The sequence below is a fragment of the Cherax quadricarinatus genome, chromosome 18 (genome assembly GCF_038502225.1).
Source record: "Cherax quadricarinatus isolate ZL_2023a chromosome 18, ASM3850222v1, whole genome shotgun sequence".
In the NCBI taxonomy this organism is placed as follows: domain Eukaryota; kingdom Metazoa; phylum Arthropoda; class Malacostraca; order Decapoda; family Parastacidae; genus Cherax; species Cherax quadricarinatus.
In genome coordinates this window covers 9164476-9178404 of record NC_091309.1, presented here as the reverse complement: position 1 = coordinate 9178404, position 13929 = coordinate 9164476, and the positions used below count along the sequence as shown (strand labels likewise).

At 49.3% G+C, this 13929-nt stretch overlaps 1 protein-coding gene across 4 annotated transcripts in view; it reads left to right on the top strand.

Annotated features, from left to right (window-relative positions):
* LOC128689359 (secretin receptor) overlaps nucleotides 1-13929 on the top strand; it is a 270899-nt gene that overhangs the window by 170372 nt on the left and 86598 nt on the right. The gene's annotated exons all lie outside the window — the stretch shown is intronic.

Here is a 13929-nt window from a genome sequence, read left to right as displayed (position 1 = left end):
TCGTAATATGATGAACTTTGGTACCAGAATTTTGTCATAAAATTTAATTATTGACAACGTCTCTCTCTCTCTCTCTCTCTCTCTCTCTCTCTCTCTCTCTCTCTCTCTCTCTCTCTGTGTGTGTGTGTGTGTGTGTACTCGCCTAATTATACTCGCTTAATTGTGGTTGCAGGGGTCGAAACTCGGCTCCTGGCCCCGCCTCTTCACTGATCGCTACTAGGTCCTCTCTCTGCTCCCTGAGCTTTGTCATACCTCGTTTTAAAGCAATGTATGGTTCCTTCCTCCACTACATCACTTGCTAGACTATTCCACTTTCTGATGACTCTGTGACTGAATAAATACTTCTTAACATCCCTATGACTCGTCTGAGTCTTCAGCTTCTAACTGTGACCCCTTGTTTCTGTGTCCCCTCTCTGGAGCATCCTGTCTCTGTCCACTTTATCTATTCCACGCAGTATTTTGTATGTCGTTATTATGTCTCTCCTGTCCTTCAGTGTCGTCAGGCCGATTTCCCTCAAAATTTCTTATCAGGACATTCCCCTGAGCTCCGGAGGTAACCTTGTTGCAAACCTTTGCACTTTCTCTAATTTCTTGACGTGCTTGACCAGGTGTGGGTTCCAAACTGGTGTTGCATACTCCAGTATGGGGCTGACGTACACAGTGTACAGTGTCTTGAACGATTTCTTACTAAGGTATCGGGACGCTATTCTCAGGTTTGCCAGGCGCCCATATGCTGCAGCAGTTATCCGGTTGATGTGTGCTTTCGGAGATGTGCTCGGTGTTATAGTCGCCCCAAGATCTTTCTCCTTAAGTGAGGTTTGCAGCCTTCGTCCACCCAGCCTATTCTCTGCGGTCTTCTTTGCCCTTCCCCAGTCTTCATGACTTTGCATTTGGCGGGGTTGAATTCGAGAAGAAAGTTGCTGGACCAGCTGTCCAGTCTGTCCAGGTCTCTTTGTAGTCCTGCCTGATCCTCATCTGATTTAATTATCCTCATTAACTTCACATCATATGCGAACATGCACACTAATGAGTCTATCCCTGCCATGTCATTCACATATACCAAAAATAGCACTGGTCCTAGGACTGACCCCTGTGGGACCCCGCTCGTCACAGGCGCTCACTGTGATACCTCATCAAATACCATGACTAGTTGTTGCCTCCCTGTCAGGTATTCTCTGATCCATTGTAGTGCCCTTCCTGTTATACTCGCCTGATCCTCCCGATTCTGCTCTAATCTCTTGTGATGAACTGTGTCGAAGGCCTTACTGCAGTCCAGGAAAATGCAATCAACCCAACCCTGTCTCTCGCGTCTTACTCCTGTTACTTTGTCATAAAATTCCAGAAGGTTTGTGACAGGATTTGCCTTCCATGAATCCATGCTAGTTGTCGTTTATAATCTTGTTCCGTTCCGGGTGCTCCACCACTCTCCTCCTGATAATCTTCTTCGTGACTTTGCATACTATACACGTCAGTGACACTGGTCTGTAGTTTAGTGCCTTGTGTGTGTGTGTGTGTGTGTGTGTGTACGTGTACTCGCCTAGTTGTAGTTGCAGTGATTGAGTCATAGCCCCTGGCCCATTTGTGTGTATATACGTATGTGTGTGTTTCCTTCACTCTAAGCACGTTAAATTCATGAAGTCAGACAATCTCTGGACATACGAAGATAATGTCATCAAGCCCAGATGTATATTCTGAGCGCGGGAGTATGATAAAGCAACACAGGAGCATGCCAGTGGACTGTCACCACAGGAGCATGCCAGTGGACTGTCACCACAGGAGCATGCCAGTGGACTGTCACCACAGGAGCATGCCAGTGGACTGTCACCACAGGAGCATGCCAGTGGACTGTCACCACAGGAGGATGCCAGTGGACTGTCACCACAGGAGGATGCCAGTGGACTGTCACCACAGGAGGATGCCAGTGGACTGTCACCACAGGAGGATGCCAGTGGACTGTCACCACAGGAGGATGCCAGTGGACTGTCACCACAGGAGGATGCCAGTGGACTGTCACCACAGGAGGATGCCAGTGGACTGTCACCACAGGAGGATGCCAGTGGACTGTCACCACAGGAGGATGCCAGTGGACTGTCACCACAGGAGGATGCCAGTGGACTGTCACCACAGGAGGATGCCAGTGGACTGTCACCACAGGAGGATGCCAGTGGACTGTCACCACAGGAGGATGCCAGTGGACTGTCACCACAGGAGGATGCCAGTGGACTGTCACCACAGGAGGATGCCAGTGGACTGTCACCACAGGAGGATGCCAGTGGACTGTCACCACAGGAGGATGCCAGTGGACTGTCACCACAGGAGGATGCCAGTGGACTGTCACCACAGGAGGATGCCAGTGGACTGTCACCACAGGAGGATGCCAGTGGACTGTCACCACAGGAGGATGCCAGTGGACTGTCACCACAGGAGGATGCCAGTGGACTGTCACCACAGGAGGATGCCAGTGGACTGTCACCACAGGAGGATGCCAGTGGACTGTCACCACAGGAGGATGCCAGTGGACTGTCACCACAGGAGGATGCCAGTGGACTGTCACCACAGGAGGATGCCAGTGGACTGTCACCACAGGAGGATGCCAGTGGACTGTCACCACAGGAGGATGCCAGTGGACTGTCACCACAGGAGGATGCCAGTGGACTGTCACCACAGGAGGATGCCAGTGGACTGTCACCACAGGAGGATGCCAGTGGACTGTCACCACAGGAGGATGCCAGTGGACTGTCACCACAGGAGGATGCCAGTGGACTGTCACCACAGGAGGATGCCAGTGGACTGTCACCACAGGAGGATGCCAGTGGACTGTCACCACAGGAGGATGCCAGTGGACTGTCACCACAGGAGGATGCCAGTGGACTGTCACCACAGGAGGATGCCAGTGGACTGTCACCACAGGAGGATGCCAGTGGACTGTCACCACAGGAGGATGCCAGTGGACTGTCACCACAGGAGGATGCCAGTGGACTGTCACCACAGGAGGATGCCAGTGGACTGTCACCACAGGAGGATGCCAGTGGACTGTCACCACAGGAGGATGCCAGTGGACTGTCACCACAGGAGGATGCCAGTGGACTGTCACCACAGGAGGATGCCAGTGGACTGTCACCACAGGAGGATGCCAGTGGACTGTCACCACAGGAGGATGCCAGTGGACTGTCACCACAGGAGGATGCCAGTGGACTGTCACCACAGGAGGATGCCAGTGGACTGTCACCACAGGAGCATGCCAGCGGACTGTCACCACAGGAGCATGCCAGCGGACTGTCACCACAGGAGCATGCCAGCGGACTGTCACCACAGGAGCATGCCAGCGGACTGTCACCACAGGAGCATGCCAGCGGACTGTCACCACAGGAGCATGCCAGCGGACTGTCAACTCAAGAGCATGCCAGCGGACTGTCACCACAGGAGCATGCCAGCGGACTGTCGCCACAGGAGCATGCCAGCGGACTGTCGCCACAGGAGCATGCCAGTGGACTGTCACCACAGGAGCATGCCAGTGGACTGTCACCACAGGAGCATGCCAGCGGACTGTCACCACAGGAGCATGCCAGCGGACTGTCACCACAGGAGCATGCCAGCGGACTGTCACCACAGGAGCATGCCAGTGGACTGTCACCACAGGAGCATGCGACACACACAGGATTCACTGTGCCTCTCATATAGATAAATTGAAATCATTAATGCATTTAAGCGGGAAACACTATAACGCTTTGTATGTTAACAAAAGATTGTTCCGTATGCTCGTGTGTATTAACCGGGGGAATTGTTCTGTATGGCCGTGTATAAATTGCATATAAATATTTAAGCTGAGTTTGTCGTCACATAAGAGATGTGTAATTCACTATCAAAATTTATTCGTTTGATGATATACGGTTTTTTTTTTTTTTTGAGTGGGGTTACGGGAATATTATTTAATGTGTAGCTGCGCCAGAGGGCGCGCATGCATGCTCCAGGCAGTGTGTTCACTGTGGAGCTCCAGGCAGTGTGTTCACTGTGGAGCTCCAGGCAGTGTGTTCACTGTGGAGCTCCAGGCAATGTGTTCACTGTGGAGCTCCAGGCAGTGTGTTCACTGTGGAGCTCCAGGCAGTGTGTTCACTGTGGAGCTCCAGGCAGTGTGTTCACTGTGGAGCTCCAGGCAGTGTGTTCACTGTGGAGCTCCAGGCAGTGTGTTCACTGTGGAGCTCCAGGCAGTGTGTTCACTGTGGAGCTCCAGGCAGTGTGTTCACTGTGGAGCTCCAGGCAGTGTGTTCACTGTGGAGCTCCAGGCAGTGTGTTCACTGTGGAGCTCCAGGCAGTGTGTTCACTGTGGAGCTCCAGGCAGTGTGTTCACTGTGGAGCTCCAGGCAGTGTGTTCACTGTGGAGCTCCAGGCAGTGTGTTCACTGTGGAGCTCCAGGCAGTGTGTTCACTGTGGAGCTCCAGGCAGTGTGTTCACTGTGGAGCTCCAGGCAGTGTGTTCACTGTGGAGCTCCAGGCAGTGTGTTCACTGTGGAGCTCCAGGCAGTGTGTTCACTGTGGAGCTCCAGGCAGTGTGTTCAATGTGGTGCTGGCAGTGTGTTCACTGTGGAGCTCCAGTGGAGCTCCAGGCAGTGTGTTCACTGTGGAGCTCCAGGCAGTGTGTTCACTGTTCACTGTGGAGCTCCAGAGCTCCAGGCAGTGTGTTCACTGTGGAGCACTGTGGAGCTCCAGGCAGTGTGTTCACTGTGGAGCTCCAGCTCCAGCTCCAGGCAGTGTGTTCACTGTGCAGCTCCAGGCAGTGTGTTCACTGTGCAGCTCCAGGCAGTGTGTTCACTGTGGAGCTCCAGGCAGTGTGTTCACTGTGGAGCTCCAGGCAGTGTGTTCACTGTGGAGCTCCTCACGGCTCTGGTACTGACAGGTGGCTTACATGGTTCTCGATTCACTGTCCTCATTCTACTTTGCTCTGTCCTGGTCAGTACGCTTCTCTCCACTCTGTGGTTCCAAAGATCCAGCAGTGACTCTTCCATCTCCACGCTAGACTTCTGGAATTTCAATTATGTTGGTGACCCCGGGCCATGTTGGTGCTCCTGGGGTCATGTTGGTATCCCGGGTCATGTTGGTGTCCTGATCATGTTGGTGCTCCCGGGCCATATTGATGTCCCGGACTATGTTGATTTCCCGGGCCATGTTGGTGCTCCCGGGCCATGTTGGTGCCCCTGGGCCATGTTGGTGCCCTTGGGCCATGTTGGTGCTCCCTGGCCATGTTGGTGCTTCGGGGCCGTCTTGGTGCTCCCGGGCCATGTTGGTGCCCATGGGCCATCTTGGTGCTCCCGGGCCATGTTGGTGCCCCTGGGCCATGTTGGATCCCATGGGCCATCTTGGTGCTCCCGGGCCATGTTGGTATCCCGGAAAATGAACGGGAAGACGGCTAGGCAGTGTCTGGTGTTGAGAGTTCACTTAACAGTAAACTTCAAAGCCTCAGAAAGTTTCGGACCACATAGATATGTTCTTGGAAGGTTACAGGCCTGGAGGGCCCTACACAAGAGCCACACAGGGTTGGTAAGTGACGGATGTTTAACTATCTCCAACGGAAATCGGCATTTCGAGACAACTCTGTTGACTGAGGATAGAGCACACACAGCTCCCCCCATAACCACTTGTATTATAGGTGTTCCTACTCCTCCTGTGTAGCTGGTAGCGTGCAGGCAGCCGACTGTGAAACAGTCTAACTGTGTCTTAGGTAATATCGTCCTGGAAACAGGACAAGTATTTCCTGACGCGGGTTTTAAGTCATACGATGTCCCGCCACTGGAGCTTTTGGTCATCTGACCGAAGCCTTCCACTGGCTTACTTCTCCATCCCTTTAAAAATTAAGGTTATAATTATAACCATTACTTTTTAACTATTTTTCTCCTATGTCTCTTACAATCATCAGATGCCTGTAGGGACCTCGAGGAACTTTTAAACAAACCCTTATATCTTAATGAGATTTTAACTGATTCAGGCTACGTTAAATTGGTGTGGTAGTATACGCAGTGTGTTATATTAATGCAAGGTTTTTATTATACGTTTTATTTGCCAGAGCGCTGAGTCGTCTAGATGGTCAGTGAGCTTCTTAAATGTCAGAATTTCCGCGGGTGTTATCCCTCGTGGCCTCCTTCCTCCTCCACCTGTATGTTTGCTGATGCTGGCTCACTTCCCACCAATATTGACACTCTCTCACTCTTACTTCCTCTCCATTCATCATAAGTCTCATTTGCATTCCTAGCTTTATCTTGACTCTTTTCTTTGGCTTTTGATCAATTACCGTCTCTTTCTCACTCATTTTTACTCGCTTTCAGCCTTCTCTTATTTTTACTCATTATTTTCTTCCTTCTCATGTTTATTCATTATTTTCAGCCTTCTCTCATGTTTATTCCTTAGCTTCTCAATTATCTTATTTTTTACTCATCTACGTGCTTTTCTTCCCGTGTTTGCTCAGTTACCTTTTTTTATCGCTTTTCTTCTCGTGTTACGTCGTTACTCTCCCTTCCTTACTCCCCTCGTTACTCTCTCCCTTACTCCCCTCGTTATTCTCTACTCCCCTCGTTACTCTCTCCCTTCCTTACTCCCCTCGTTACTCTCTCCCTTCTTTAATCCCCTCGTTACTCTCTCCCTTCTTTAATCCCCTCGTTACTCTCTCCCTTCTTTACTCCCCTCGTTACTCTCTCCCTTACTCCCCTCGTTACTCTCTCCCTTACTCCCCTCGTTACTCTCTCCCTTACTCCCCTCCTTACTCTCTCCTCTTCCTCCTCTTTGTTTACTGTTTTGTAGATTTTTACAGACATATTATTAGTGCGTAAAGAATACAGAAGATAAAGTGGAGAAGCAATAACACACGGAGCCTTGTTGGCATCCTTTGTTGTGTTGAAGCATTCTTTCTTTCCTAGGGTCAACGTCACTGCTAGTATGCTTCGCTTGATCATCCTGTGTTGTGTTGAAGCAGTCTTTCTTTCCTAGGGTCAACGTCACTGCTAGCATGCTTCCCTTGATCATCCTGTGTTTTGTTGAAGCAGTCTTTCTTTCCCAGAGTCAACGTCACTGCTAGCATGCTTCCCTTGATCATCCTGTGTTGTGTTGAAGCATTCTTTCTTTCCTAGGGTCAACGTTACTACTAGCATGCTTCCCTTGATCATCTTGTGTTGAAGCAGTCTTTCTTTCCCAGGGTCAACGTCACTGCTAGCATGCTTCCCTTGATCATCCTGTGTTGTGTTGAAGCATTCTTTCTTTCCTAGGGTCAACGTCACTGCTAGCATGCTTCCCTTGATCATCCTGTGTTTGAAGCATTCTTTCTTTCCTAGGGTCAACGTCACTGCTAGCATGCTTCCCTTGATCATCCTGTGTTGTATTGAAGCATTCTTTCTTTCCTAGGGTCAACGGCACTGCTAGCATGCTTCCCTTGATCATCCTGTGTTGTGTTGAAGCATTTTTTACTCTAGGATCAGGAGCACTGCTAGCATGCTTACCTTGATCTTCCTGTGTTCTGTGTAGGAGCATTCTTCCTATCCCAGGATCAACAAGGGACCCTCCCTGTCCAGGGTGTTAAATCTCTAATCTCTCACACGTGCCTCAGGGAGAATGTTGTTATTCCGCTCCATTTAACGGAGTATGCTGGTGAGAGGGGTCTTGATCCAAGCAATTGGAGCTATCGTCTCCATCCACAACAGACCGAAACGTCGTCTAACGTTTCCCTTTGGCGATATTTGTGAATTGTTCCTGCGTGTGCGCACGTGCGTGCGCTCGCATTTTTTGAGCCGGCAATTTAATTACTGTAGCAGTCAAAATACCTTTATTATTAGTTGTGTAATCATAATATCTACTAATAAAATGTTCAGAAAATATATCTCCTCTCTCTTTATTAACTCAGATTTATTGGTGTTTTTAATTCCAGGTTTTAATTAAGTTTTACACACACACACACACACACACACACACACACACACACACACACACACACACACACACACACACACACACACACACACACACACACACACACACTATTTATATATTCAGAATACTTGAAGGTGGAGACAGCTCTCAGCTGTGCTTGTCACTGCTTGTACACTCAGCTGTGCTTGTCACTGCTTGTACAGTCACCCAGCTGTGCTTGTCACTGCTTGTACAGTCACCCAGCTGTGCTTGTCACTGCTTGTACGGTCACCCAGCTGTGCTTGTCACTGCTTGTACACTCACTCAGCTGTGCTTGTCACTGCTTGTACACTCACCCAACTGTGCTTGTCACTGCTTGTACACTCACCCAGCTGTGCTTGTCACTGCTTGTACACTCACCCAGCTGTGCTTGTCACTGCTTGTACACTCAGCTGTGCTTGTCACTGCTTGTACACTCACCCAGCTGTGCTTGTCACTGCTTGTACACTCACTCAGCTGTGCTTGTCACTGCTTGTACACTCACCCAGCTGTGCTTGTCACTGCTTGTACACACCCAGCTGTGCTTGTCACTGCTTGTACACTCACTCAGCTGTGCTTGTCACTGCTTGTACACTCACCCAGCTGTGCTTGTCACTGCTTGTACACTCAGCTGTGCTTGTCACTGCTTGTACACTCACCCAACTGTGCTTGTCACTGCTTGTACACTCACCCAGCTGTGCTTATCACTGCTTGTACACTCACCCAGCTGTGCTTGTCACTGCTTGTACACTCACCCAGCTGTGCTTGTCACTGCTTGTACACTCACTCATCTGTGCTTGTCACTGCTTGTACACTCAGCTGTGCTTGTCACTGCTTGTACACTCAGCTCTGCTTGTCACTGCTTGTACACCCACCCAGCTGTGCTTGTCACTGCTTGTACACTCACCCAGCTGTGTTTGTCACGGCTTGTACACTCGCTCATCTGTGCTTGTCACTGCTTGTACACTCAGCTGTGCTTGTCACTGCTTGTACACTCAGCTGTGCTTGTCACTGCTTGTACACTCAGCTGTGTTTGTCACTGCTTGTACACTCAGCTGTGTTTGTCACTGCTTGTACACTCAGCTGTGCTTGTCACTGCTTGTACACTCAGCTGTGCTTGTCACTGCTTGTACACTCAGCTGTGCTTGTCACTGCTTGTATACTCAGCTGTGCTTGTCACTGCTTGTACACTCAGCTGTGCTTGTCACTGCTTGTACACTCACCCAACTGTGCTTGTCACTGCTTGTACACTCACCCAACTGTGCTTGTCACTGCTTGTACACTCACCCAACTGTGCTTGTCACTGCTTGTACACTCAGCTGTGCTTGTCACTGCTTGTACACTCAGATGTGCTTGTCACTGCTTGTACACTCAGCTGTACTTGTCACTGCTTGTACACTCACCCAGTTGTGCTTGTCACTGCTTGTACACTCACCCAACTGTGCTTGTCACTGCTTGTACACTCACCCAGCTGTGCTTGTCACTGCTTGTACACTCAGCTGTGCTTGTCACTGCTTGTACACTCAGCTGTGCTTGTCACTGCTTGTACACTCACCCAGCTGTGCTTGTCACTGCTTGTACACTCACCCAACTGTGCTTGTCACTGCTTGTACACTCACCCAGCTGTACTTGTCACTGCTTGTACACTCAGCTGTGCTTGTCACTGCTTGTACACTCAGCTGTGCTTGTCACTGCTTGTACACTCAGCTGTGCTTGTCACTGCTTGTACGGTCACCCAGCTGTGCTTGTCACTGCTTGTACGGTCACCCAGCTGTGCTTGTCACTGCTTGTACACTCACCCAGCTGTGCTTGTCACTGCTTGTACACTCACCCAGCTGTGCTTGTCACTGCTTGTACACTCACCCAGCTGTGCTTGTCACTGCTTGTACACTCACCCAGCTGTGCTTGTCACTTCTTGTACACTCGCCCAGCTGTGTTTGTCACTGCTTTTACACTCGCCCAGCTGTGCTTGTCACTGCTTGTACACTCGCCCAGCTGTGCTTGTCACTGCTTGTACACTCGCCCAGCTGTGCTTGTCACTGCTTGTACACTCGCCCAGCTGTGCTTGTCACTGCTTGTACACTCACCCAGCTGTGCCTCACTGTGCACCCACCCAGCTGTGCTTGTCATTGCTTGTATGTTCACCCAGCTGTGCTTGTCATTGCTTGTATGTTCACCCAGCTGTGCTTGTCATTGCTTGTATGTTCACCCAGCTGTGCTTGTCACTGCTTGTATGTTCACCCAGCTGTGCTTGTCACTGCTTGTATGCTCACCCAGCTGTGCCTGTCATTGCTTGTATGCTCACCCAGCTGTGCTTGTCACTGCTTGTATGCTCACCCAGCTGTGCCTGTCATTGCTTGTATGCTCACCCAGCTGTGCTTGTCACTGCTTGTATGCTCACCCAGCTGTGCCTGTCATTGCTTGTATGCTCACCCAGCTGTGCTTGTCATTGCTTGTATGCTCACCCAGCTGTGCCTGTCACTGAGTGCTTGCCTCCATCACTCGTGCTGATGTTTTCCAGCGGATTCATATCCTGTTATCTCTTGAAGGCGGGTGTCTGTGGCCACTTGAGTCGCCATCTTGAAGAGTGTCGCCTGGGTGCACTCTCACAGATTGTGGCTCTTCTGTTGTGTGTTGGTGTGGAAGAAGAGGGAGGGAGGGAAGGGAAGGGGAGGAAAGAGGGAGGAGGAAGAGGATGAGGAGCATAAGAAAGGAGAATATCAAGGGAAGGATGAAAATGAGAAGGGTAAAGGGGCAGGTGTGGGCCTCCTGTTTATATTCATCTACACTCGCTAAAGTTAAACTTCAACTCTGAAAATAATCTGAAAATAATCAGTAGCATTGAATGATCTAACAAGTCGAAGCGCTATTCACATCTCTTGATCCTTACTCTTGATCCTGCCGCTTTAGATGTACCTCGGGAGATATGTTTGGTGTAATATTTACTCTTAAGATCTTTCTTACGGTGCTCGGCTTGGCTTGTGACGCAGTGTTTCTTCCATGTCCTCCTTTCCTAACAACTGTCTTTATTATCTTGTACTTGTTGGGGTGACATCAGGCAGCTAGGAGAGTCACGACATCGTTGCTGGAACAGTTCACAAATGGTTCACAAATTGGAAACAAAACTTACACGATGTTTCTATCCATCTTGTACTATTATTTTCTTGTCGTATCATCTAGGTGTCTATTGTAGGGTGATGACACGTGTTGAGGAGAGGAGTGTATTTGGTGGGGTGGCGGTAATGACGGGGAAGGTAGAGGCTATTGTGGGGTATTTAAGACGATTGATGGGTAGGGAAGGATGACCTGGTTAGGAGAGGGAGGGAGGGTGGCTGGCTGGCTTTTAGCTGAGCGTATCTAAGGTGCGGAGCTTCTGGCCCTCCAGTCTGTATTCCGTATGTGGTCTTCTCACTCCCCTGCTTTGATTTTCATAACCTTGCACTGTCGTTTGACTTTGTGCTGCTGTAGATGATACTTCACTCATTACTATCTTCTTCAGTACTTCAAATAGTATGCACGTCAGAGATACATACTGGCTTATAGTTCACTGTCTGTTTCCTCCATCAATTTCGGAACTGCATTTATCTGTTTTAGTGTTTGAGAATGTGTTCTGTTTCTACAAGTTGTACATTTTCCTAACAAGTTCACACGTCGCCTCATCTTCCTTTCTCAGGATCCAGGGAGATACTGCATCAGGTCTCGTTGCTTGTGACGTATCCAATTTAATTAGCAGCTTAATAGTTCATTCCTCTTGTGTTGTTATTGAGTCTTCGCTGCCGTGTCTCTTCCCACCTTCTACTCGCCGCCATCACCACCTTTCCTCGGTCGGTACCTCTCGAAAACCCCTGTTTGCTTCTCATTTCTACGAATAATTCATAGTTTTTCTTACCTCTAGTGTACTTGTTTAGAGTTTTATTGCCGTGAGCACCGACTCGTTTGCCGTGTTAGATCTCCCTCCCTCAACTTTCTACAGATCTCTGCCCTAATTTATCAACTTTTTGGTTCCGACTTCATCTCTTGTTTCTTTCATTGTCACTTTGTCTCTCCGCGTTCCTTCTCGCTCTCGTGTACTCGGTTCTTCTGCACTTGCTCTCCTTGTATTGCCGTCTGTACTTCGCTTTCTCAGTCTTCTATACGCTGGTGGTCAGTGTTCGTTGTTTTTATCATCTGTAAATGTAGTCCTTACTTTTATTGTGTTGTGTATATTGTCTTACTGCTGACTAACATACGCGGTCCAGAGTGCTAGTAAATGTTATAACTACTACTGCTAATACTACTTTTGCTACTATTACTACTACTATTACATGCACTCTCACTACGTTTTCTACTTTCACTGGGTATAAATCTCTGCTTTGTATCCGGGTGCTTGCCTGAGAGACATTGTCATTGTGGTCTAGCCTTCCCATTGCACGACATTCACACACTCTCGTGCACCTCCCTCTTCAGAAGTCTGGTTTGTTCCTCTCTACTTCTATGCTTCTCTCTAGGTTCATTTCCACCAGGTAGTCAAAGTGAGTGTGTGTGTGTGTGTGTGTGTGTGTGTGTGTGTGTGTGTGTGTGTGTGTGTGTGCTCACCTAGTTGTACTCACCTAGTTGAGGTTGCAGGGGTCGAGTCCAAGCTCCTGGCCCCGCCTCTTCACTGGTCGCTACTAGGTCACTCCCTGAACTGTGAGCTTTATCATACCTCTTCTTAAAGCTATGTATGGATCCTGCCTCCACTACATCGCTTCCCAAACTATTCCACTTCCTGACTACTCTGTGGCTGAAGAAATACTTCCTAACATCCCTGTGATTCATCTGTGTCTTCAACTTCCAACTGTGTCCCCTTGTTGCTGTATCCCATCTCTGGAACATCCTGTCTTTCTCCACCTTGTCAATTCCTCTCAGTATTTTGTATGTCGTTATTATGTCCCCCCTATTTCTCCTGCCCTCCAGTGTCGTCAGGTTGATTTCCCTTAACCTCTCCTCGTAGGACATTCCTCTTAGCTCTGGAACTAGTCTTGCTGCAAACCTTTGCACTTTCTTTAGTTTCTTTACGTGCTTGGCTAGGTGTGGGTTCCAGACTGGTGCCGCATACTCCAATATGGGCCTAACGTACACGGTGTACAGGGTCCTGAACGATTCCTTATTAAGATGTCGGAATGCTGTTCTGAGGTTTGCTAGGCGCCCATATGCTGCAGCAGTTATTTAGTTAAAGTGCGCCTCAGGAGATGTGCCTGGTGTTATACTCACCCCAAGATCTTTTTCCTTGAGTGAGGTTTGTAGTCTCCGGCCCTCTAGACTGTATTCCGTCTGCGGTCTTCTTTGCCCTTCCCCAATCTTCATGTCTTTGCATTTGGTGGGGTTGAACTCCAGGAGCCAATTGCTGGACCAGGTCTGCAGCCTGTCCAGATCCCTTTGTAGTTCTGCCTGGTCTTCGATCGCATGAATTCTTCTCATCAACTTCATCTGCAAACAGGGTCACTTCGGAGTATTCCTTCCGCCATGTCGTTCACAAATACCAGAAACAGCACTGGTCCTAGGACTGACCCCTGTGGGACCCCGCTGGTCACAGGTGCCCACTCTGACACCTCGCCACGTACCATGACTCGCTGCTGTCTTCCTGACAAGTGTTCCCTGATCGATTGTAGTGCCTTCCCTGTTATCCCTGCTTGGTCCTCCAGTTTTTGCACTAATCTCTTGTGTGGAACTGTCTCAAACGCCTTGTTGCAGTCCAAGAAAACGCAATCCACCCACCCCTTTCTCTCTTGTCTTACTGCTGTCACCATGTCGTAGAACTCCAGTAGGTTTGTGACACAGGATTTCCCGTCCCTGAAACCATGTTGGCTGCTGTTGATGAGATCATTCCTTTCTAGGCGTTCCACCATTCTTCTCCTGATAATCTTCTCCATGACTTTGCATACTATACATGTCAGCGACACTGGTCTGTAGTTTAATGCTTCATGTCTGTCTCCTTTTTTATAGATTGGGACTACATTTGCTGTCTTCCATGCCTTAGGCAATC